The sequence below is a fragment of the Lynx canadensis genome, chromosome F2, assembly GCF_007474595.2.
Source record: "Lynx canadensis isolate LIC74 chromosome F2, mLynCan4.pri.v2, whole genome shotgun sequence".
NCBI lineage: Eukaryota > Metazoa > Chordata > Mammalia > Carnivora > Felidae > Lynx > Lynx canadensis.
This window is the reverse complement of record NC_044320.2, coordinates 4722911-4750221: the sequence shown is the minus strand read 5'-3', so window position 1 is coordinate 4750221 and position 27311 is coordinate 4722911. Positions and strand designations below refer to the sequence as shown.

General features: G+C 45.8%; 1 protein-coding gene across 1 annotated transcript in view; it reads right to left on the bottom strand.

Moving 5' to 3' along the window:
- The window catches only part of FAM135B (family with sequence similarity 135 member B), a 282653-nt gene extending 256517 nt beyond the window's left edge, over positions 1–26136 (bottom strand). Inside the window, 1 exon segment of the mRNA XM_030304415.1 lies at positions 26094–26136. The gene's annotated coding sequence lies outside the window, so the exon portion shown is untranslated.
- Positions 26137–27311: the final 1175 nt, after the last annotated feature.

Sequence of the window (27311 nt, the reverse complement as noted above, 5' to 3'; positions counted from 1 at the left end):
GAATCCAACAATGTATAAACAGTATTATACACCACAACCAACTGGGATTTATCCCAAGTATGCCAGATTGGTTCAACATTCAAAAATGTAATCCCTCATATCACCACGTTAAAGAAGAAAAATCACATGAATATATCTATAGATGCAGAAAAAGCATTGACAAAATCTAACACCATTCCCGATAAAAACTCAGCAAATGAAAATGGTAAAACTCCTAGAAGATAACACAGGAAAAAAATCAAGATGGTCATGGATTTTGTGATGCCTTTTTAGATCACACCTTGAAGATATGATCCATGAAAGAAAGAATTGGTAAGTTGGACTTCGTTAAAATTAAAATATTTGGCTCTGCAAAAGACATTGTCAAGAGAATGAAAAGACAGCCACAGACCAGGAAAAATATTTGCAAAAGACATACCTGATAAAAGATAGCTATCCAAAATATACAAAGATCTCCCAAAACTCAACAATAAGAAGACAACCCAATTAAAAAATGGGTCAAAGACCTAACCAAAGAAAATATACAGATGGCAAATTATAATATGAAACCACATCATAGGTTGTCAGGAAAATACAAATTAAAACAACTATGCAGGGTGCCTGGGTGGCTCAGTCAGTTAAGTAGCCAACTTCGGCTCAGTTAATGATCTCGTCGTGGTTTGTGAGTTCGAGCCCTGCATCGGGCTCTGTGCTGACAGCTCAGAGCCTGGAGCCTGCTTCAGATTCTGTGTCTCCCTCTTTCTGCCCCTCCCCCACTCATGTCTGTCTCTCTCTGTCTCCCAAAAAATGAACAAACATTAACAAAAATTAAATAAATAAAACAACTATGCAATACCACCGTACACGTGTAACACCAGAACCCTGACAACACCAAATTCTGGTGACGATATGGAGCAACAGGAACTCTCACTCGTGGCTGGCAGGAATGCAAAAAGGCACAGCCATTTTGTTAGACAGTTGGGTGGTTTCTCCTGAAGCTAAACATGCTCATATGATCCCACAATCGTCCTCCCTGGCATTTGCCCAAAGAAGCCAAACACTTATGGTCCCATGAAAACCTGTACATGGATGTTTACAGCAGCTTTGCTCATTATTTCCAAAACTTAGAAGCAACCAAGATGTCCCTCAATAGGTTAATGGGTGAATAAAATGTGGTATAGCCGACGTAATACTATTCAATGCTAAAGAAAACTGAGCTATCAAACCCTGATATGACATAGAAGAACCTTAAATACATACTACTAAGTGAAGTAAGTCAATCATGCTGTATAATTTCAACTGCATGACGTTCTGAAAGGGGCAAACCTATGGAACCAGTAAAAAGATCAGTGGTTGGCAGGGGTTAGATGAAAGGAAGGGATGAATAGGTACAGGGATTTTCAGGGCAGGAAGAATATTCTGTGCAATACTATAACGGTAGATACATGTCATTATAAATTTGTGCAAATGCACAGTATGTCAGCAACAAAAGTGAACCTTAATGTAAACGATGGACTGCAGGTGATTATGACATGTCAATGGAGGTTCATCAATTGTAACAAACATACCAGTCTGGTGGAGGATATTGATAATACAAGAGGCTAAGCATGTCAGAGGCAGAAGGTATATAAGAAATCTCTGCATCTTCTCTTAATTTTGACGTGAACCTAAAACAGCATAAAAAAAAAGTCTATTAAAAGCATTTTTTAGGGGTGCCTGGGTGGCTCAGTAGGTTGAGCATCCGACTCTTGATTTCAGCTCAGGTCATGATCTCAAGGTTTGTGAGTTCGAGCCTCATGTCAGGCTCCACGCTGACAGTGCAGAGCCTGCTTGGGATTCTCTCTCTCTCTCTCTTTCTCTCTGCCTCTCTCTCAAAATAAATAAATTAATTTTTAAAATAAAATAAAAGCAAAAAATAAAACATTTAAAAAGAAACAAATACATATACTTTGATTGGATTCTGCTTTAAAAAAAATAGCTACAGGCAACTTTCTGGAACTGGGGAAATATGAATGTAGAATATACACTGAATGGTATTTTGAAATCGTCAGTTTTCTTCAGTGTGATAATGTCACTGGAGTCGGAATAAAGAATATCTTTTTGTAAAGCATGCTGAAGTACTTGGGTTGTATGGTCTTGGAACCTACAACTTATTTTCAAACGATCTAGGAAAATATGCATATATTCATATGCAGATAGAGCAAATATTCCAAAACATTAACAACTGTTAAATCCAGGTATAGGAATTGTGGGTATTCACTGCTCCTTTCTTCAACTTTTCTGTGTGACAGCAAATTTTAGTAATAAAATTTTTGTGAAACCACCTCCCTAAGGAATTTACAGAACCTGACATGTGTCAAAACTCTAAGGCAGTTTGTATTTGAAAGTCCTTTTTGCTTTTCTTACCTCATAATGGAACACTTCCATTCCTCGAACACGATTTTATTTACGTGTGTCAAGGAGATCAAATGAGAGAATAACTTTATTGTGCCTTCTGACTCATCAGCTTTTCACTTTTCATGACTCATTATCCATGGACAGAAGAAAGCCTGTGCGTTTCACTAACATGAAATTTTCATATACTCTTCCCAGTCCCCAACCAATCAATTCTATCATGATCCCACTTCAACTGCTTCCTTTATTCTCCTCTGTCTAGTCTTCCTTCCTCTGTTTGAAAGCGTGCTGAAATTTACATGCAATATAAGCGTACCCATTAAATACCAGGCACTTTGTTCCGCCTGCACCCATCACAACTCACTTTTGATTCAGCCAGCTCAGACAAGAAAGCATCCTCTTAAACTCCAAAATTTGAAATAAAAAAAAAATTGTAAGAAAATAATTGAAAATTAGAAGAGTTTCCCCATGGTGGGAAGAGCAGAGGAAAACAAAAGTAATCCAGCTCCTGGAATGAATGCATTCGAGGATAAAGGGTTTAAAAGGAGCGGGCGTGGTCTGGCCAAGGAAAGGGGAAGTGGGACTTTTTATAAGGCAGTCGGTAACCAGGCACTTCTCTGTACAGTCCCAAGTAGCTTAGGTGGCAGCTAATGTAACACAAAAAGCTAATCGGGGAGTCTGAGAAGGGAACGTGCATCTGTGTGAACATAACCCTGCACATTTGAGGACTAGAGAAAGCAAGTAGGGAGAGACGGGCCAGGGAAACCAGAGCATTAAGCCCACCCATTACAAACAGACAATGGACATACGATACCAAGAGATGGATGGAAAGCCCTCTGCCCTTGAAATCCAGGTGTCAGAGATTCCTCGATTAATCATTAACCTAAATTGCCTTGAAGCAACGTGGCATGGCAGAACGAACACAGGGTGAGAACGAGCAGATATAACCTCTCTGAATCTTCATGCTAACGCTACCTAATATCACCAAGGGAAGTAGGGGTGGCAGTTTCAACCACTGTTGTTGTTTTTTTAACTTATTTACTTAAATTCAAGTTAGTTAACATACAGCGTGGTATTAGTTTCTGGAGTAGAACCCAGTGATTCATCTCTTACATATGACACCCAGTGCTCATCCCAACAAGTGTCCTCCTTAATGTCTGTCACCCATTTAGCCCATCCCCCCCACCAACCACCTCCCCTCCAGCAACCCTCCGTTTGTTCTCTGTACTTAATATGGTTTGCCTCCTCCTCGGTTTTTACCTTATTTTTCCTTCCCTTCCTCTATGTTCATCTGTTTTGTTTCTTAATTATTTTTTAACAGGCTTGGGTGACAATTCCTAACACACAGCTCTAAGCATATTCTACAAGTAGCAGCGTTGATTGGGAAAACATAGTAACAGGTATAATGCAACCAGCACAACACCTGACATGTATTCATTGATCCATTTATTCACCAGTTCTTAATCAGCACCTAGAATGTGGTGGCCAGCAGGCCAGGGGCTGCAGCTCCAGAGGTTAGCAAAAGCAGACACGCTCTCTCCCACATGAAGCACGCAGGCTAATAAGGAAGATAATAAGATAACTGCAGACGTAATTGTAAATTTAAAGATAAGGATCACTGCTATGAATGATATAATAGTTGAGCTGAAATCTGAAAGACATATATGGGAAGAAGCCAGCTGTATCTCAGGCAGAGTCCCTAAGACAGAAGAAAACACCTAGCTTCAGTAAGTTTTCTAAATGTTCTGGAATACACACTACAAGCAGATAATAAAAACCATACAGACACACAGGCACACAGATATCATATTCTGTGTTCATTTTATATTCACACATTAAATAATAGCTCAAGTATCAGTATATTTAGAAGCCAGAGCTCAGAGTGAATGTGGATAAGCATAAATCTCTACTTCAAATGGTCTTCTGGATACTATTTTTAATTTATTATATTATTTAATTAGATCCCTTTGTTTTTTTAACATGTAATGCAGCTAGACGAACCTCCTATTTGATTTCATTCATATTTTAATTATCAGCATTGTCTTCAATCTGTGGTTTCCTTGCAGGAACATTTTACAGTTTATTTTGTAAAGGCCATTTAATAAAATGAAATGTGATAACCCACAATGTACATAACTGGGCCCTGGAAATGACACATATTGTTAAAATAAACTGAATCTGAATGGACAAGTAAGGACACCACTCCAACCTGACTAGGTAGGAATACCCCCATTTCCTTCAGGACACTTGTCACAGTGCACATGACCACCTGACAGGTAGACAGGTGAGGGTACCAATATCGTGCAAGATATTAAATATTAAAAAGCCCAATTTCTTACTGTATAATTACAAAACCAATGTACATAAAATTGTTAGCATTTTCTGTCTGGGCTCCAAAGAACCCTCTTAAGCAATCCCCGGAATGTGTGCCTCTAACTCCAGAAACCACTGCTTTGGGAAACAAAAGAGCAGAGAGTAGGGAGAATGTGGGGCTGAGAGGGAGCAATCTGTCATACTGAAGCAAGTTCTCTTCATGGCACCTGCAAGCCTCTGAGGGATTCCAAGTGAGAGGTGGGAGGTACAGAAGCAGATCTGCATGTTGAGAAATTGCAAAGGACCACAGAATCGGGGGGGAGGTGGGGGGGCGCTGGTGGATGTGGGGAAATCAGCCAAGAGACCATCCCTGCAAATGAGCTGAGATGATGGTGGCTTCACCAGGGTCATGATGGGGAAGACGGAAATGGACGAAGATTCAGAGGACAGAGATGGCCTGGAAATGGGCCAGTGAGAGGTGTGAAAATTAATCAAGCGAAACCTCACGGAAGGTGACTGGGGCCGCCAGCAAGGGTGCTCTCAGGTTCTACCACTACACCCGACAGGAAGAGATGCATCTTGCAAGTCCTACCTTGCAAGTCAAGCCCATACTACTCCACTACCCTAGGAGGAGGGAGACAGGCTCTCTCTTGCCCCGGCAACAGCCCAGCCAATGAGAGACTGTCACAGCTCAGCCAATGAGAAGCCACTAGACTGCACTCTCCCAGTCTACTCCAGTGGGCTTTTAGCTTACAAACAGCCCTCCCAACTCCCCCTTTCCTCTATAAAAGAGCATCCTGCGCCTTTGCTCTGTGGCTTGCATGTCCCCAGTTGGCCATCCTCTGCTATTTTTGAATAAACCCATTTTGCTTGCAGAACAGCTGACAGTTTTATTTTTAAGGTTAACAGAGGCATATATGAGAAGAGGGACTTCTGCTTCTGGCTGAGGAAAATGAGTGGAGGATCCAATAGGAGAATCTGAAACTAAGTGTTAAGAATAAAAAGTACTGCCCTGTATCCAACTTGACCCAACCGATAGCCACACACCCTCATGGTCACAGAACACTCCCATAAAAAGAATATCAGGTCTTTTCATGTCATTCCCTTGCTTACAAATCTTGTTGGGTGCCTACAGGATGACGCGCAGCATCCTTAGTATACTTTACACAGTTTAAGATAGAGTCCCTGCTACTTCCCCAGGCTTTTGTCCTGCTGCTTCCCACCACAGAGCCTATATTCTACTAGAAATATATATATATATATATGTATATATATATATATATATATGTATATATATATATATACACACACACATACATACACACCTCAGGGAGCTCCACACTCTTATAACCATTTCCTTTCTAACTGCTAGGAGATGGTCATTCTTGAAATGGGAATGGGAACAATACTCTAAGGAACGAAAGCCATTGCTCCAAGCCAATTCAGCCTAATGTCTTTTAAAGCAATTTCCTAAAGACTCTCTGGATACTGGAGGCAGCTATTTGCTGCCAAAGAGAATAATGCACTAGTAATTCACTAGCATACAACCAAGAGATCAGCCATCATCAGGACGATTAAAAAACAATCGTGAAAACAAACAAGAACGGAATTGTCCTTGACCAACCGGTAGTTATTTCTGGATTATTTCTTTTTTACTTACGAATATCAGAGAGAGAGAGAGACAGAGAGAGATGGTCTATTCAGTCGTAATTTTACTGTTTTAACTCAGTCCAAGCGTTATGTAAATTGTACATAAACTATAAACACAAGCCACCCCTGGGGATCACAGTTCTATAAAGAGTGCCTTGGGATGGATTTGTTATGCACATTACATAAAGATCAGTATTTCACGTTTTATTTGACTTTATCAACTTTTTAGGGGGGGAAACTTTAAACAGATTCAGTGATTCTATCTGAGGGCTGCAAAACTATTGTACGGAGTCAGCCAGTCAACAGGAAGTAAACATACCCTTGGTTCCTTCTGTCCAGCATGGAGAGCTCAAATGCGCCCATGGAATACAGTGGACAGTGTTGCCTGCACCGTTTGTGGAGGATGGTGTAAATGGCTGAGCAAAGAGTGAGCACTTTGAAGCCAAACCGACTCCAAATAACATGCCAGCCTGTCATTCCTTAACTGTGTGGCCTTAGGCAAATTATTTATTCTCTAAGTCTCAGTTCCTCTGCTGCAAATTGAGAATAAGAAACCTACCTATGTCACACAACTATAGGGACAAATGAGAAAAGGTCAAGTGGTAAGTACAGAGGACAGTGCCTAACAGGGACTCAGTCATAGCTCCCTCTTCTTACGTGAGTTTTATATCTGTTCTTCCTCCTCATCTCTTCTTTTATGTTTCTGCAGCAAAATATCCACATTCTCTAACTGAGGAGTCACATCAGATCTCATGCATTCAACTACAACCTTCATGCCAATAACACCTGTACTTCTATCCTCAACCCAGACCCTTCCCAAAACCCAGTCTCCTGAAGAGACACCATACTACAGCTCTAAAAGCTTAGCCCTTCCCCCCTCTATTCCCCTGTGTTTGCAAGTAGCATCATTATCCATCCCGTCACCCCAAAAGGAATCAGGGTCATCCAGATTCAACATGCTCCCTTAACACCCAAAGCGAATCCATCACCAAGATTTGTCCATCCTAAACCCACAACAGTTCTAGAATTTGCTCACTCCATCTGCAGGCCCTATCAGGTCTTCCCTGGAAAACAAAACACTGACAACACAAGATGCTGGAGAGGATGTGGAGCAACAGAACTCTCACTCGCTGCTGACGGGAATGAAAAATGGCACAGTCCCTAGGGAAGACAGATTGGAGGTTCCTTACAAGACTAGATATACTCTTACCCTGTGATCCAGAACGATGCCCCTTGGTATTTACCAAATGAGTTGAAAACATGTCCCCATGAAAACCTGCACAATGACATTTATAGCAGCTTACTTCATAACTGCCAGAACTTGGGAATCAACCAAGATTCCTCCACTAGGCGAACGGAGAAACTGGACCGTCTGGATAATGAAATATTATTCAGCACTAAAAAGGGATGAGCTATCAAGTCATAAAATGCATGTTGGAAACTTAAATGCAAATCACTAAGTGAAAGAAACCCACCTGAGGAGGCCACAGACTGTATGATTCCAACTATACGACATCCTGAAAAAGGCAAAACCATGGAGATAGTTAAGGAATTAGTGGTTGCCAGGGGATGAAGGAGAAACAGATGAATAGGCAGAGCATGGAGAACTTTTAGGGCAGGGAAACTATTCTGTGTGGTCCTAAAGTGGTGGATACAGGCCATTACAAATTTGTCCAAACCCATAGAATATACGCCACCAAGAGACAACCCTGATGTAAGCTACGGACTTTCAGTGCTAATGATGTTGTCGTGTAAGTTCATCAACTGTAACAGATGTATCACTGGGGTACAGGATGTTGATGGTGGAAAATGTTGTGCATGTGGCAGTGGCGGGGGGGGGTCAGGGGATACATGAAAACTCTCTGTAGTTTCTGCTCAATTTTGCTGTGAATGTAAAAATGCTCTAAAAAGTGAAGTCTCTTAAAAATAAACAAGAAACAAAATAGCCTCCCATCTAGCTATGTGGCCCTATGATGGCCCTATCTAACAATCTGCCACAGAGCCTAAGAATGATTCCTATGCAAAAAACCTAATCAGGGTAACTCGACACCAAAACTTTTCAAATTAAAGCGTTCTGGACAAAGGGTTAGCTTTCCCAGAAACAGAGTGATAGTTCATGTCAACTGTAGCACTAAACTATACTGCCTACTGTAAAATGACCCCAGTTGGGCAGATTTTGCATCTGGACTGGGTGAACTATGGATACTTGGTAGGGTGCCTTACTTTCTATTCCCAAAATATGTTAATGTGTGGGCCGAGCATGTGACTTCAGGGATTTTACAAGTGATGCCTATGGAGTTTTTACAAGAGATAAATGGCTCCTGAAAGGCATGAGGCTCTTTAAGCCGGGGGGAACGTGCACCATCCAGTGTGGGTTGTTCCTCTTGGCACCTCAACTGTCTGCTGTATGGCTGCTGCCAAGGCTCCTCTGAAGAGGAACACCTGTGTCTCCCGAGATGGCAGGTGCCAAGGGCGGTCTACGGCTGCCCCGTAACTCTGAATGTCTGCTTGAGGCTAAGAAGACCCTACGGCTGGCCCTTGCCTCTCTTTCAATCCTCACACCCTCTCCCTTTCTACCCTGCTCAGTAGGATGAATTATTTACATTTGCCAGCAAGTGTCACGTGATCTCTTTCCTCCAAACCCTCCTGAGTGTCCTCACTTCTTTGTTGTCACCTTCCCACACTCTTCCTACACTCAGCCCCATGGTTACCTCCCCTGGGGACTCCCATCCACACCATGCCCCACACCAGGTGAAGAACCCCTTCACTTGGCTCCCACTTCACCACTGATCTTCCCTGCCCTATATTATCATCATCTGTTTATTTATCCGCTTGTTCACTATGAGTCCCCCACCTTGATGGCTGTTAAGATCTGCCCCTTGGTGGTTCCCAAAGCCATTTTTGTAAACCTGAGCTGATCACGTCACTCGCGATGGTGGGCACTGCCAGTTTCTTATCCAATATTTATCCTCGCTAAACAGAACCCTGATTTTTTTTTTTTGTTTTTTTCTGACACAACCACATGCCCAGATAAGCACCTCTTCAGATGTCTCTTTGGTCAGTGGTGGCCACGAGACCTAGTTCAGACCAAGGAGATATTAGTGAAAATCTCCTGGATGGGTTTAGGAAAAAGCTATTGTTTTCTTGACCTAAAGAGATGAACATGGCTGACACATGCCTCTTCTCTTGGCCTTTCCTGCCCCCTACGTATCTGGAATATGGGCACCATGCCTGATAGTAGAGAAGAGGTCTCATAAGCCTGCATCTGAAAAAGCTACATGCTAAAAATGGCAGGAGGAAGCCAGGGTCCTTAATGATTTCCCACAAGAAACTATACAAGCCGACCTATTGTTACATGAGAAAAAAACAACTCTATTTGGATTTGCCACGGTCTTTCTGTTGCTACAGAGGAACCCAGTTCTGAGTGATGCACAACCACACACACTTCTCCCGCAAGACACGACCTCAACCCATTGCCATGACACCTCTTTCCATTCCGATGCCTGCAAACCTTATCGCCCCCACCTCCTACCACTTCCTCGTCACCACATGCTCTGGGAGCCCTCGTCATTCCAGCCGGTCTAAGAACCAGTCCCCTGGAAACCCCATGTGGCGGCATTCTTCTGCCTCAGAATGGCTCTTCCCCACCAGCCCCAGCCTGTAGAGGTACAAGTGGCCTATCCAAACCAAGGTAGACATCACCTCCTCCACAGCACCTTCCTTGATTCTCTAGTTCCTCTCTCTCCCCTGACCTTCCAGAGACCACTCCATGGCTGTTCTTGCTGTAGCAATTAATGAATTCCTTTTAGATCCCTTGTCTTCGTCATCTGCCTTCTCATCCATAACTTGAAACCTGTAGAACGGTGCTCTTGCCTTATCAGGCACTCAAAATATGTTTAAAGGTACTTCTAAATCCATGACCTCTACCTACTAAAGCTGTGACCTTTACCTTTCTAAATTATTTATCTGTAAAACAGAGACATCCCTAGGGCCACCAGGTAACACAACTCTAAGGGATATTGTGCCCTACCCTCAGGTGTGTGTAGAATAAAATGTGAATTGCATTCCTGGAGTTGTGCACTTTACAGATTAAAGACTTAAATGCATGCAAAGTGCTTAACATAATGCCTTTCTAAAATAAGTTCAATAACCTTTGCTATTGGGATGATGAGGAAGATAATGATGATGATTATACCTTTGTTTGTATCCTCAGCACTAGACCCGGGCCAAGACAGGTGCTCAGTAACAGTTCCTGGATGAATAAATGAAATAAAATCCAGGTCTTGGTTCTAAGTTATAAAGCACCTTGAAGTCTCTGCTCAAAAAGACACAGAATCAAATGGTATCCCTGGGTACCCAATTTTTCCACCAAAGTAACTCCTGATGTTTATTCCCTGGAGCTTACCCCCACTAGCAAGCTCAATGCCTCCTTCTGAGCGAGTGAGACCCTGAGGCGGGAACTTTCCAGAGAGGTTCTCCTGGGGACCAACCACACAGGCTGGACTGGGCTAATAATAAACAAGGCTAAACAATGCGGACGTTGGCTGAGTCTGGACGCCCACGGACCCTGGGGAGTTGAGCTCTGGATCTATCATTCCTGAAAATTTAATCTTCTCATGCAGCTTCCACAGGGACTCTCTGGGAAATGAGAAGGCTGGAGTGAAGCAACAGCCACTCTCAGCCATTGTCAGCTCAGGGGGACCTGGTATGGGGAGCAGCTCTCAGCCTGCCTCAGCTGTTCTGATCCACCGGTTCCATAACACCTGCACTTTGATGTACTGGGATTGCCCCACTTCTGTGGGCTGGTGCGCTCACATTGTACAGGAAAATCCCATCTGAGCAATTAAATGACACAAATGTTTAGTGTACAACTGTGGTAGGAAAGCAGTGTAGACAAAGAGAGACTGTGAAGTACGTTCTACCTTCAATTTCACACCGCCTCCTAGGGAAGACCCCACGTGCACGCATGTGTACGCAGCTGCTAAAAGAGAGAAGGCAAGCTAGCATATATGAGGGGACGTAGGCATGAGACGGGCTCCAAGAAGGAGCAAATTCAAAGGGAAGAGGAATGATTTCTAAGTGGAAGGAAGCCCAGCAGAAAGGACACTAGGAATGATCTCTTCAAGCCGTTTCATTTTAAAAATGGGGGAACTGAGCCTAAAAGAAGCAGGACCACTCATCCCAGCACCAGTGTGCACTGCCCTCCGAGCACTCTGAGTGTCTCCGTTGAATAACATAGCCTCAGAGAATAGCTTTGAAATCAAATGGCCCTGGGTTGACAGGAAACAGCAGATATGGGCGAGGATGTGGAGAAACGGGAACCCTCTTGCACTGCTGGTGGGAATGCAAACTGGTGCAGCCACTCTGGAAAACAGTATGGAGGTTCCTCAAAAAGTTAAAAATAGAACTACCCTATGACCCAGCAATTACACTACTAGGTATTTACCCAAGGGATACAGGTATGCTGTTTTGAAGGGACACATGCACCCCAGTGTTTATAGCAGCGCTATCAATAATAGCCAAATTAGGGAAAGAGCCTAAATGTCCATCCACTGACAAATGGATAAAGAAGATGTGATATATGGGGCGCCTGGGTGGCTCAGCTGGTTAAGCACCTGACTTCAGCTCAGGTCATGATCTCACGGTTCGAGGGCTCGAGCCCCACGTCGGGCTCTGTGCTGACAGCTCGGAGCCTGGAGCCTGCTTCGGATTCCGTGTCTCCCTCTCTCTCTGTTCCTCCCCTCCTCATTCTCTGTCTCCGTCTCTCAAAAATAAATAAACGTTAAAAAAAATCTTTTAAGGAAGATGTGATACACACACACACACACACACACACACACACACACACACACACATATACACACAATGGAATATTACTCGGTGATCAAAAAGAATGAAATCTTGCCATTTGCAACAACGTGGTTGGAACTAGAGGGTATTATGCTAAGCAAAATAAGTCAAGAGAAAGACAAATATTCTATGATTTCATTCATAAGTGGAATTTAAGAAACAAAACAGAAGAACATAGGGGTAGAGAAGGAAAAATAAGATAAAAACAGGGAGGGAGACAAACCGTAAGAGACTCTTAAATACAGAGAACAAACCGAGGGCTGCTGGCAGGAGGTAGGGGGGCAGGAATGGGCCGAATGGGTGATGGGTATTAAGGAGGAAACTTGTTGGGATGAGCACTAGGTGTTATATACAAATGATGAACCACTAAATTCTATTCTTGAAATGATTATTACATATATGTTAACTTGTATTCAAATGAAAAATAAAAAATTAAAATAAACCTTTAAAAAATGGCTCTGATTTGGAGTTTGGGCTCTGAGATTGATCTTCTATGAAATTTCTGGCAAGCCACCCAATCTCCCCAAGCTTCAGCGTCTTCATTTCTGAAAAGGGACAGGTAAGGATGTTTTTTGTCTCATAAATCTGCTATGAAGATTACATGAGAAAATCCACGTTAAGTGTCTGAACCAGGGAAAGTGTTCACATATTTGTTGAATGAATGCATGCATGCACGAATGAATGAATGTTTAAGAGCACTGTCTGGCAGAGAAAGAAAAAAGAAATGACTGAGTGTTATTTCTGGCTTCTCCCAACTCAACCCACTAGAAAAACACAAGTTCCAGGAGAGAGGGACCAAGTCTGTCCTGTTCTCAACAGCAACCCCAGCCTGCAGCATGATGTGTGGCATATAATATGTACTTTATCAAACTTCCTTTACTAACAGATTAGCCATTCTTTCTCTAGTCTTTTGCCACGTATCAGGCATTTTGCTAAATATTTTGCATACATACAGTAGGCATATCATTTCATCGTCCAGGCCACCTAGGAGAAAAGTGGCCTTATTATCCTTGTCTTACAGATGAAGAAACAGATTCAGAGAAGTTCAATAATTTTCCAAGTCGGAGCTGGTGGCAAAGTTGGAACACGGCCAGGACTTTGTGAACCCAAATGCTCTCCTTGTAACCTTCAGATAAATGTGTTTGCACATCGCTGCTGGGTGCATCAGGGCCGGGAGTGGGGCTGAGCGAATAGGAACAGGGACAGGCTGGGAGCAGAGAATGACCATCACACCCAACAGCCTCTCACAGGATGATGCTGTGGTCAAGCTAAGCCCAGCTGCTGTGGGAGGCCAGAAGGAACGGATGGAAACAACCATCAGAGCAACAGGGAAAGGCTTTTCCAAAGAGATGACAACCGAGTTGAATCTGAATCAGTAAAGAGGTTGCCCAGATGAAGGTGTGGGGGTGTGCATGTATGTGTGTGTGTGTGTGTGTGTGTGCCTCTGTGTGTGTGTGTGTGTGTGTGGTGTGTGTGTGAGGGGCAAAAACACATTGTGCTGAAATTATAAACAGATCAACCAGCCCCCTGTTCGAGGACCCCTCACTCTCCGTTTCCCTGGCAGCTGTAATCAGGACCCCATGTTTACATGCAAAGGAAGCTTCTGGCCCAGTGCACACCGCCTTCCTGTGTGACTCGCAATACAGGCAACCCAGCCTGACTTTTAACTTAAGGTGAAATACTGATTAAAAGTAATATACTGGGGCGCCTGGGTGACTCAGTTGGTTAAGCGTCCGACTTTGGCTCAGGTCATGATCTCGCGGTTTGTGAGTTCAAGCTCTGTGTCGGGCTCTGTGCTGACAGCTCGGAGCCTGGAGCCTGCTTTGGATTCTGTGTCTCCCTCTCTCTCTGCCGCTCCCCTGCTCAAGCTCTGTCTCTCTCTGTCTCAAAAATAAATAAAACATTTAAAAAAATTTTTTAAATAAATGTAATATATTGATTTTAAGTTTAATGTATATAATCTATTACATCAACAGACCAAGAGTTTTGACACATACATTAATCACTGAATTCTGAATGAAAATATCCAGGAGACACTCAGTTAAACCACACAAAGGAGAAATGACAGATCTGTAATCCCAGTAAATGTTTTTTTTTTTTTTCTCTTTTTGGTCTGACATAGTCAATAAAGTATAAACGCGAAAAGGTAAACACCTAGAATTTTGACCACTTACCTAAACAACTAGGGAGAACACAGACAGCCCTGAATTACTTCTTGTTTTTTGTTTTTTGTTTTTTTTTAACCTAAGCAGGCTCCTAATTCTCTAAAGAGCCCTTCGAAATAAACATGCTTGCAGTTTTCATGCACAGTCCAGCATCAAACGACTTTGGAAGCAGACCTGATATTAGGGATCGTCAAGCAAATCCCCTCCTCACCTTCTTCACATTCCAAGTCAAACAAAAACTGCCCCGCTTCCCCAAATTCACACACAGCTGAGTGCTTAAAAGCCAAATACTTTGAACAGTTCTTGAGTTTTGTTCTGCGTTTTTTGCTTTGTTTTGCTTTTTATGATCTAGAGCTGACTTTTAAATGCCCTTCACAAGGGACACCTGCAGGGTGGCTGAAAAGGGACACGCCTTGGGGTCAGATGGACTTGAGAGAACCTCTCCAGGCTTTGTCTCCTGCTAGCTGTGGGTCTGTGAGCAAGTTACTGCCCCTCTCTGTGCCGGGGCCTCCTCAGCCCTAAAGAGGTCTGGTACTAGCTCCTGTATGGAGATCAAATACAAGTAGCACCAGGGAACGTACTTAACTACAGTCACCAGCATGTTGTAGGTCCTTAGAATGAGCTTCCTTTCCCTCCCATCTGCACCACCACGTAATCTGATTCTGACCTGTCACTTAAAGATGATTTATGATCATTTTTGTCTCCGGCATCTCCATGCTCTTGGGAAGAAGGGGAAAGAAAGAAAACCAAGGAAATCTATTCTATTATTCAGAAGCAATTAAATTAATATTCATTTTATTCTCCCAAAAGGCCAACACAAGTCAGCATGTTAAAATACCGAGCTTGATGAATTCTACCTTGGGCACAAGATGCCAAGGATAATCTTATCTTTAAACACTTCCTTTAAACAAACTAAAAAAAAAAAAAAGCCAATTTATTCTTCAGCATATTTTATGTTCTGATTTAAGATCAACAAATTTTCCCAAAAACCACCAGTTTGGTTCTCTGCTCCTTTCCTACAGTAACATCTCAGCTATGATGATATGTGCCCAGAAATTAATTTTCCAGAAAACTGATACCAACTCCTTTAACACTAAATACTTTGCTATTTAATTTTAGCAATTTCTGATGCAACTCATTTTAGAAAGTAGACTCCCCTGCCTTATTTCAGCAGAGTTTACAGACTGTGATTTAGTTTTTCCTTGATGACTCATTGTCACACTTCTGAAAACATAAGTGATGGCTTATCACTTAGCATCTGATGCCCTCGAAGACCCCTACAGCATGAACATCTCTGAAGTTACAGCATGGATACCCCATGGTTAACCCCACGGAGCCATGGACATGTTCCACTCAAGGAAGAGTCTCATCCAGCCTCCTCACTTTCCATAGCAGAAGGTCAATCTGACCACCATTTAGTTGACATTGCAGTAGACACATTAGCCTTTAATCAGAATACTGATTAATCACCTACTGGGTGCCAAGTACTGTAACAGATTTGATTTAGCTTAGTTTACTTATTTTTATTTTTTCACTTAATTTTCATTAAAAATTCCTTATGGTGGGTGCCTGGGTGGCTCAGTCAGTGAGCGTCCAACTCCTGATTTCATCTCAGGTCCTGATCTCAGAGTTGTGGAATCGAGCTCCATGTGGGGCTCTGGGCTGACAGTGCAGAGCCTGCTTGGGATTCTCTCTCTCTCTCTCTCTCTCTCTCTCTCTCTCTCTCTGCCCCTCTCCCGCTTGTGCAATTGTGCTCGCTCGCTCTCTCTCTCCCAAAAATAAATACATAAACATTTAAAAAATCCTTATAGGCTGCCTATTATCATTGTTTTAAAGAAACTAAGGTCACTACAGATAAAGTAGCACACAATATCCCAGAGAAAAGCTGGAATTATTAGCGGGTTATTGGAAAGAGTATTGTGGAAGCTGCACACCAAAGACCCCCCCAAGTGGAGTAAGGAGGGGTTATAGAAAAAGAGGGTTAATGAATTAAAAGAGGACAGATCACTGGCCAGAGATTTCTATGAAATAAAAAATGGCATTAGTGGAAGAATTCAGCAAGCAAAGCTAAGAGAGAAGGTGATGTTCAACAAATGATTTGGTATATATAACAAGTGTGATGTATGAATGAAGGTATGGCTGAGTGGAGGGCAGGAAAAGCTATCTAAGCTGAGAAGGTGAAGGCCAAGGTGCTACAAGAGTCATTGAGCTGGACTTGGAAGGCATTCAAGATACTCAGGGTGGTGAGGAAAACCATGGTCCAGGTACCAGAATGTTCAGTGACTGGAGAGCAGGGTGTGAGCAAAAGGCCAGTGCATGACTGGTTGGGCTGGTAGGTACCTGTGTAGCTGGGACCCTACAGCAATTTGCCCTGACCAATGATGCTTTTTTTTTTTTTTTTAATTTTTTTCAACGTTTATTTATCTTTGGAACAGAGAGAGACAGAGCATGAACGGGGGAGGGGCAGAGAGAGAGGGAGACACAGAATCGGAAACAGGCTCCAGGCTCTGAGCCATCAGCCCAGAGCCTGACGCGGGGCTCGAACTCACGGACCGCGAGATCGTGACCTGGCTGAAGTCGGACGCTTAACCGACTGCGCCACCCAGGCGCCCCCAATGATGCTTTTAAGAGATGAGCAGCAGGGGCACCTGGGTGGCTCAGTCAGTTAAGCATCTGACTTTGGCTCAGGTCATGATCTCATGGTCTGTGAGTTCGAGCCCCACGTCGGGCTCTGTGCTGACGGCTCAGAGCCTGGAGCCTGCTTCGGATTCTATGTCTCCCTATCTCTGCCCCTTCCCCGCTCATGCTCTATCTCTCTCTGTCTCTCAAAGATGAAAAAACGTTAAAAAAAAAAAAAAAGAGAGAGAGAGAGAGAGATGAGCAGGAGAAGGTACCGCTAAATCAGGAAGGGAATCCACAGCAGGGTTCTTTGGGTTCCCAGCAGTACAAAGTTCAGGGAGATTTTTTTTTATAGTATGTTTTCATGACTTCCTTAGGGCACAGACATCCTATGAGGATCACAGAGTGTTATGACTGAATGTCATAAGCCCCAAAGCAGCATCTTTGTCTTAAAGACTCGGGGTGGAGGGCTGTAGTGGAAATATCAATTAGAATGTAGCGGACGTAACCAGTGCCCCACCTGACGCCTTCTATCAGGCTGGGACACCCATCCCCCAGCTGCTGTGTTAGCTGTTAACAACCCACCGTTGCTCTGTTCTCCCAAGAATTTTCCTCAGCTGATCCAGGCTGCTTTGCCCAGGAATACCTTGGTGGATATGTTTCCCGGAATCGGATCCATGGAAATGACCTTGCCTCCAGGTGGAAAATGCTGTAGGACCACGTGTGCCCCAGAGCTCCCTGTGTGAGCTGGGAGAGCTGATAGGACTGCATGGACGTCTCTGCCCGTCTTCTTCCCTATCCAGCTCTCCTTTCATCCGAGAGCACCCTTCAATCAAGCACCTGTCCAGGAGGCACTTCAGGCTCTATGTTAAGGATGTAGGCGGTAGGTCTACATCTCAAGATCTAAGCTAGGACTATCCCTTGAGGCTGAGTACCCGTCCAGGGTCAGGTGGCTAACACATGTCAGAACCAGGGAAACCAACCGGGCTGGTTTGTCCAGGACTGGGGGTGGGCGTTCCCAGCAGGCAAAATGTGCAGTTTTCAAACCAGAACAGTCAGTCCCAGGAAAAAGGAGACTAGATGGGTCAGGGTAACCCTGAACTGGAAGGCCACCATCGGACCAGGAGTTCTAAATGCGACTTGCACAAGGCTATGGTTATTTGTTTTTAAACGGAAAAGGCGTCATTCCATTATTGAAGATTCCTGGTATTTTTTTTTCTTCTATATGTGCTTTGAGAAATATTGGCCGCAGGCTCACTGAGTGCCAGGAAATGTTCTAAGTGTTTGGTGCAGCTGTAAACAGGGCGAAGTCCCTGCAACCGCGGAGCTCACCATCTTACAGAGGAGAGAGTCAATAAGAAAGGCAAACAAATACGTCTGTAATAATAACGCCAACGCTTATGCAGGGATGAATGCTATGGAGAAAAACACAGCAAGTTCCGTGGCTGGAGACTAGAGGCAGCTGTTTGGCCGTGGTGGTCCAGGAAGACCCCTAAAAGGAAAGTCTTAGACGACGGTTTGAAGGAGCCATGGAAATGTCAGATGGAGATCTGTCCTAGCCAGCAATGTGGGAACAGAGTTGAGAAGCCCTGAAGGCACGAGGAAGCTATCGAGTGTGCATTTGTGTTTTGTGTTTTATTTTTGCGAGGGCAGTGGGAGACAGAGCTGGTGATAAAAGGACGTCTTCATCTCCTCATTCTATACACCTCCCCTGGGTGATCACTTCGACTCCCATGCTCTCAATTAGCGTCCATGTGCTGATGATTCCCCAAGTCTATATTCAGCCAAGAACTCTATTCTGAGCTTGCCTGATATCTCTAATTGCCGAAAATGTACATAGATGTCCTCAGAGACCTAAAAGTCTATTAATTCAAAACAGAACTCATCATTTCCCCCTCAAGATCTGTTATTTCGCCTGCGTCCCCAGGCCAGCGGACAGCAACAAGGCCATTCCATCAGACCAGGTCAGAAGACTGAGTGTCATCCCTGATGCCTCTCCACTGTTAGACACCATATCCCGGGTGGTCCCATACTTCCTAACATTCTACTGCCTTAATATCTCTCCAGTTTGTTCTCTCTTCCTCCTATTACCTTAACGTTGGCTGCAGCCATCATTGCTTCCATACACCCTGGATTTCCTGCCATCACTTCCCACCAAGTTTCTATGCTTCCCATCTTATGCCCCTCCAATGTACTCTCTATACTGTAGCCTGAATCCAAAATGCCCATGGGTACCTGTCCAATGGTATCCTGGATTCCCAGGATAAATCCTTTCACTGCTGAACAAAGCTGGAGGCATCACGCTTCCTGATTTCAAATTATATGACGAAGCTGTTGTAATCAAAACAATATGGTACTGACATAAAAACAGACACACGTGCCCATAGAACAGAGTAGAGAGCCCAGAAATAAACCCACACATGTATGTTTAACTTATCTTTCACAAGGGTGTCAAGAAGGCACAGTGAGGAAAGAATAGTCTCTTCAATCAATAGTGTTCATGAAACTTGATATTCGCGTGAAAAGAGTAAAACTGAACCTTCATCTTACACTATGCACAAAAAGCAAAATGGATTGGACTTGCACATACACCCGGAACCGAAAAACTCCTAAAATAATAAATAGGGAAAAAGCTCTGGACACCGGTCTTGGCAATGAGTTTTTTGGATATGATACTAAAAGTGCAGGCAACCAAAGCAAAAATAAACAAGTGGGATTACATCAAATTAACAGTCATCTGCATCACAAAGGAAACAGTCCACAGAATGGAAAGGCAACCTACAGAAAGGGAGGGTATAGCTCTGATAGATGGCTAATATCCAAAATATATATGGGACTCATACAACTCAATAGCAAAAAATACCCAAATAACCCAATCATGGGGCACTGGCTGGCTCAGTCAGTTAAGCATCTGGCTCTTGATTTTAGCTCAGGTCATGATCTCATGGTTCATGAGTTCTGGCCCCACATCAGGCTCTGGGCTGTCAGTTGAGGATTCTCTCTTTCTCCCTCTCTCTCTGTCCTTCTCTCTCTTTCTCTCTCTATCTCAAAATAAATAAAAATAAACTTAAAAAAACAAAGAACCCAATAAAAAAAATAGGCAGGGACGCCTGGGTGGCTCAGTCAGTTAAGCATCCGACTTTGGCTCAGGTCATGATCTCACAGTTCGTGGGTTTGAGTCCCGCGTTGGGCTCTGTGCTGACAGCTCAGAACCTGGAGCCTGTTTCAGATTCTGTGTCTCCCTCTCTCTCTGACCCTCCCCTGTTCACACTCTGTCTCTGTCTCAAGAATAAATAAACATTAAAAAAAATAGGCAAAGGACTTGAATCAATGTATTTTCAAAGAAGGTCCATTTGTATGTCTTCTCGACTGTCTTCAGGGGATACATGAAAAAGTGTCCAACATCACTCATCATCAGGGAAATGCAAGTCAAAACTATAATGAGATATCACTTCACACCTGTTAAAATGACTATTATTTAAAAAAAAATTAAGGTAAGAGTTTGATGAAGAGGTAAAGAAACAGGAACTTTGGAGCACTGTTGGTGGGAAAGTAAATTGGTATAGTCATTATGGAAAACAGCATGAAGGCTTCTCAAAAGATTAAAAATGGAATCACCCTCAGCAATCTCACTTCTCACTATATGCCCAAAGGAATTTCAATCAGGATCTCTAAGATATACCTACACTCACCATAGCATTATTCAGAGTAGCCAAGATACAGAAACAAACTAAATGTCCATTGGTGTCTACATAAGTAAAGGATAAGTGGTCTATACATAAAATGGTCTATTAGTCTTAAAAAAAAAAATAAGGAAGTCCTGCTATTTGTGACAATATGAATAGACCTGACATCATGCCATGTGAAATAAAACAGGCTCAGAAAGACAAATACTATCTGATCTCACTTAAGTGTAGAATCTAAAACAGTCAAACTCACAGAAGCAGAGGGTAGAACGGTGGTTATCAGAGGCTGGGGCTGGTCGAGGCGTACAAAGTGTCAGTTATGCAAGATAAACAAGATTTGGAGATCCAACGCACGGCATGGTGACGACAGCTAACCGTACTGTACTGTATACTTGAAATTTGCTAAGTGGTCTCATCACGTCTGATTTTAATTTTACAAAGAGCCTTCTAGTTGCCACGTACAGAGTAGATGGGTAGGGGGTCAGTTCAGAGCCTGGTGTATTAGTCCAGGTGAGAGAGAAAGGGCTGGAACCAGAGTGGTTGCTGTGGGGATAGAAAGAAAGCCCTTAGCGTCACCCATGAGCCCTCCCTCCCCTTGACCTGCACCAATGGTCGAAAGTGGTCCACTGATATCTCTCTGACAAATGATACGTATGTTCATTTATCTGATGCTTCTCCCTCTTTCCCTCCTCAGCGTTCCTTCTTTCACTACTTTCTGTCCATCATGCAGACAGGAAGAGTCATCCCAACTCTCACTGCCTGAATTCAGTCATGTTTTATCTGCCAAGTGTCCTAAGATGCCACCATATTTCTCAGCTGACCCATCTTCTCGAATCCAACCTCTACTCTGCAGCTAGAGGGAGAGCGTTCTGCCCAACTCCAAACCTTTCCATGGCTCTGCTGACCTTAAGTTTAGAGCACAAGCCCCTTAATGCGGCTCCTGAAACTCTCAGAGATGTAGCCCCTCACTACCTCCCCAGCCTCAAGGGACACCATTCCATTCCTTGTGTTCCAGTCCTACGCATCTGTTTCATTCCTTTGCTACCTCTTGCTTCCAGGGATTTCCACGTCACTTCCTCCTTCTGATGGCCCTTCCCTCCAGTCTCCCCCGGGCTACATGGGGCAGATCCCTGGCTCGTTCGCAGTTGGCCCTCAGGGCCTGGCATGCCGAGTGGCACGCAGCATTCTACTGATTCAGATCTCCTGTACTGGGCACCCCACAGCGCCTGTCCATCCACACCAGAGGTGGAAAGCCACAGGAAAGGGTGGTGGCCCATGGCATCAGTTTCCTTTGTGGTGCCGGAATCTCCCTCAGGAATCACTCCTGAGGTGGGTGCAACTACCTAGAAGTGATTCATGTCTGAGCACAAACATTTCATGCTGCTAAGTACCCAGAGCCTGGGAAGCTCAGCAAATATTAGAGATGTCTACAAATCTCCTCCAGCTCACCCAGTAAGATCGGGCTTTATCCACACAGTTTCTTGTATTTTGAATGAAGGTGATCTTTCAGCGTGGACTGAGAAGCAGAGCATCTTGCCTGGGGCTGGATAAGAACTGGGCTGGGACAAAGATGGGTGGCATGCACGTCCTAAGTCCCAGGGTCCTCTTGAGGGACACTGGCCTTCTAGACTGGGGAGAATTCTAAAAGAAGGGAAATACGGTGGTTATGGTGAATTAAAATGTAGAGTCTGGACAGGTAATGAGTCTTGACCAAAAGGACAGCCAAGAGCCACAGATGTGGCTTTGGTGAAGAGAAACGTAGACTAGGATATGGAAACACTGAAAAAGCAGAGCCAGATGGAGCCATGGAAATCATCCAGTCCATTTACAGATGAAGAAACTGAGGCCCAGAAACTGAGGTGAGGCACAGAGCGACGGTCCATATGCCGTTAGTATCAGAGCTAGAACGAGGGCTCAGTCTGCAAATCTAAATCTTTAGCTTATTCTATTCCCCCATGGTATCTTGCATGAAAAACACAGCTCTGGGTATATTAGTATTCTCTCTCTCTCTCTCTCTCTCTCTCTCTCTCTCTCTCTCTCTCTCTCCTTCTCCCTCTCCCTCTCTCCCTCCCTCTCTCCTTCCCTTTCTCTCTCTGTAAGAAAGGTAGGCAAAATACAAGGAGGAAATGCATCGGGGCATTTCAAAAAATTCTGAAACCTTCTATTATTGGCAATTATATCTATCATTTGAAAATTACAGATATCATGGCACTTCCCTTACTGTACATCTTCCCGATCCATCTTGAAAGGTAGCCGTTATTATAATGCTATGCAGATACGGCAAAGGGCTGATGGGGACAAAACGACTTACTGAAGGTCACACAGAGCTCACAAGTGGAAGAGCCACAATTTCCAGCCCATCTTGTCTGGTGCTATGTAATCAGACATAGAGATTTTGCTCATTTCCCAGAACAACAACAACAACAAAATTTAAGGAAGATAAATAATGTATTGAGTATAGTATTTTATAGTTTGTGAACTGCTTTTACCGCACACCTATCCATTCACTCCAAACTCTCAGCATCCCTGTTAGATGGGTAATATCATCCTCATTTTACAAGTGAGGAAACTGAGGCATGAGGAGATCAAGTGTCCTACGTCTGGGTCCCTTACAACCAGATTCAAATCTAGCCTTTCTTGATCCAGTCTATGTCCTTTTCCATAACACTAGAAATCAAGGAAAGAAATTGAAAGGAGACAAATACATTTTGAGTTTAAAATATTCCATCAGATGTTTTCAGCAAATGTTATATGAAGGCCATTCAACACTAGATTACAGTTATTCTAAAGTACCCACTTGAAAAAAAAAAATGAGCATTTTAAGGCAAAATATGTGTTTCTGTTCTCCTTCACTGTGCTTCAGTGGGCTGACCCTAATAATGCACAACAACCCAGCAAGCATCCTTCAGGCTTGCTGCACATACTGAGACGGGGAGAATGTGGCCGGGGCAGCCTTGGTGCAAGTCTCTTCCTGGGCATGTGGTCATGTTGAAGGTAAGGCTCCTTCACTTACTCAACTGCTCACCGGGGCAGTTGTATGCCAGGTGCTGGGGCCCCAACCATGGTGGAATAAGGCAAGGTCCCCACCCTCAGGAAGCATGAACTCTAGAGACGGCAGACATATGGGCAAGTAATGACCATGTGACACAGCACAGGCTGACAGAGAGCAGGCCCAAAGTGCCGTGGGGGCGCAGAGAAGAGAGCAGGAAGGCTTCCCATCAAGAAGGGCATTGGAATTGGGTCGCAGAGGGAAGACGAAGTGGGAAATGGTCATTCCAGGCAGACAGGCCAGCGTGACCAAAAGGAGGGGTTTAAAAGAGCAGAGAATAGAAGGCAGTCCTGGCTCCTTCCAGAAAATTATGGTTCCCTCACCAATGACATCAAGCAGAAAGCATTCAAATTGGACAAACATTCGGTAAATATGTGCCATTATGGAGCAGAGTTGTGTGAAGGTTAGATCTTGCCCATGAGGAGCTCTGCCCAACGTATCCATCCAACCGGCATTTAAATGAGTCCCTATTATGTGCAAATCCCTGTTTACACTGTGGGAACGCTTCGTCCAACTCTGAGGTGAGCAGACCTCGGTGTTCCCAAACGAGCGTACTGCACTGGATGGCAAAGCTCTTGACTTTCAACATTTGTAAACAGGGATCACATGCTGTGCTGACCCTGATAAAACCCTCTTTGTATCTCCCTGAGTGTATCCTGGACCACACTACAGCATTTCAACTGTGAGCCACTGACCAATATTTCTACCCCCATTTCACGTTTAATGATTTGCTGATCTGAACAAGGGAGTTTCTTCAGAAGATGATGACGATCCTTTTATTTTCATGGCATGTTAGGTTTCGAAAAGCCTTTCTCCACCCATCCCTTCCATCACCCCACTCAATGGTCACAAGAGCCTGGCAAGGTGCAAGAATTTAGTATCCCCATTCTACAGATGAGAGAGAGGAGCACCTCAAGGTCACACAGCGAGTGTATGGTGGAATGAGAGCTCAAAACCATGTCTTCTGACTCCAGATCTTGTCCTCTTTTCTCTACACCTTACCATCTGCCTGGAATACAATAATCCCATCCTCATTACGACATGAGTCCCAGCTGAAATGCTGGTCAAATCACATCCCCTCAGGCAACATAACTACAGCATAAATTAAAAGCCCAATTAAAGAACATGGCCTTTTAACTGGGACTTACCACTGTCCCCTGAGGCTAGGATAAAAAGAGAAAGCCCTACAAAAGTCAGTGGCTGTCCATCCTGGAAATTACCCAGAGACCCACTTACCCATATGCAAGAGCCTGTAGATCCAAATTATTCACCTAACTTTATCTCCCTTCTCTGTGTTCTTCTGGGGTCCTGGCCCCCACGGAACTGGGTCTGGAATCTTTGCACAAACCTCTGCCCCTCTCTCTAGCCCGCACATGTGGTTAACAGTCCATCCCTCCATGTGGACAGGTGCTTCTCAGCTCTGGCACATCTCTTAATAGCAGGAGCATCAGAACCTGAAGAAAAACCAATGCTTCCCTAGTTCAAACAGAGAACTGAAGCAAAATTCTCTGTCTCCAAGTGGGATGGTCTGCCAATGGCTAGAGCCCTGGGTGGCCAAGGGGACAAAGAGTGTTATTATCCTCGATGTCAGCTTTGTTTTGCTGACAATAGTGGGGGTGGGTGGAGGTGGGGGATAGAAATGAGGTGAGGAGGCAGGGAGGGGGCATTTTGATTGCTCACTTATAATTTTCTATCTAGCCCCCCCCACCCCCAACAGTCAAAGGCAATAACATGATGAACTCCAGGGACACCCCTGGGTCCCGAAACAATAATAGTTACTACTTCCCTTGTCCAAATGTCCCCTCCGGTTGCTGGGCTTGAAGGCGACTTTACAGATCAGGAGCTGGTGTGCGCTCTGGTCCCTTTCCATGTCATAGCCGAGCTGCAGTGCCCCCCCCCACCCCCCACACCCCTGTCCCCAGCCAAGCCACAGGGAGAAGAGGTCTCTGGGTCAGCCCGGATCACAGGGCATCGCTACCACTGCCCGCTTCACCCCAACACGGGCTTCTCCCGAACCTGCCCCGGGGGCGGGGGGGGGGGGGTAGAGGGGGGGCGGTTCACGGGCTCAGAGGACCTGCCTGCACCAGGGTCTGGATGTGCTCCCTCAGCCTCCGTGTGGGACTTCCGCGGGGACCCCCTCACTGACCCAGCGGATCTCCCCGCCTGTCACCCCACATCTCCCCTCCTGCCCTCTCAGACCTGCCCAGATGTGCCTGGAGACCAGAGGACGGTCCGACCGAGGGGGAGACCGAAGGAGGCAAACCACATTTCGCGGCGGAATCCCTGTTAAGTAACAGAAAGCCATCCAACTAGCGACCACGCTTCCAGAAACGTCACTGCCACCGAGGAGAGAGTTTGCAGCCGCCGACCCCGAGCGCGCTCACCTACCTGTCTCCCGCTGCAGGGCTCCCCTCGGCTCCGGGCCGCGCCGGCTCGCTCCCTGCCGGCTCTCCGCAGCGGCGGTGGGCGCTCCGCGGGGTCCGGGCGGCCGCGAGCTGGGTCTCCGGTGCCCGCGGCGAGGCTGCCTGGAGGAGGAGCGAGCGCTGCTGCCCGCGCCGCCGCCGCGGTGCTGATGCGGTTGCTTGGTATGGAACTCCGCACAGATGACCCCTTCGCGGCGAAAAAGCTGTGCCCGGCCGCGGCCCTAGGGCAGACCCCGCGAGCCGGCCCGGGGCGGCGAGGCTGCGGCACCGGGCCGGGTGCGGGCCGGCCGCCAACACTGCGGAGGAGGGACGACCGGGCGGCGAGCTGGCGCCGGCGGCTCCGGCTCTCAGCGGTCGCCGCAGTCCCGCCCCGCACCCGCCCGCCTCGACAACAGCGACACCGCGCCCAGCCCCCAGCCCGACTTCGCACCGACCCCGCGCCTCCGCCCCGGGCCCCCGGCGCGCGAGCCGGGCGCCGGGGCTCGCCGACCGCCGGACTGTGGAGGGGCGCCCGTACCTCGACGGCGACCACCCGCCGCCGCGGGCCGAGCATGATCGTGAGCGCTCGGGAGGCGCCCTCCCGCGTGGCCGGGCCCTTCCCGGAACCCCCGGGGGGGGGGGGTCGCCCGTTCCACGGGGAGGAGCGGTCCCGGGGGAGCGGCCCGGGAGGGGCTAGAGCCCAGAGCGAGCTCTGCCTCCCACCCCCCCAAGGTCAGCGGGGCCATCGACCCACCGACGAGCCCAGGGGTGCTGCCCACCTGCGCCCTGCTGGCCGTCGGGGGTTCAGACCTCCGTGAGACTTGGCCCCCGGGGCCGGAGGAGGAGGAGGAGTGGCAGGAGGAGGTTTGGACCAGCTGCCATGTACCGAGCACCCCTCGCCAGGTGCTGCACACCCGGAGGCCCCCAGTTCTCGCCCGCCCTGTTAGCAAGGCCTCGTGGCCCTCGCGTTGTACACAGGAGGCACCGGCCCCCGACGGGGGGACGGCGCAGTCCCGCAGAGTGGGCTGCGCCGGCTCATGTCCCAGCAGGGACCACAGTTTGTAAACCCAGCAGCCGCGGTGACTCGCGGCTCCTCCCGTTGCGGGTTGGAGGGCGGTAATGCCTGCAAGACGGGACAAAATGCCTGCGAGAAGGGACAAGAGGAAGCAGGGGAAAGTGAAGTCTGGGGACGCTCCGTCCAGGA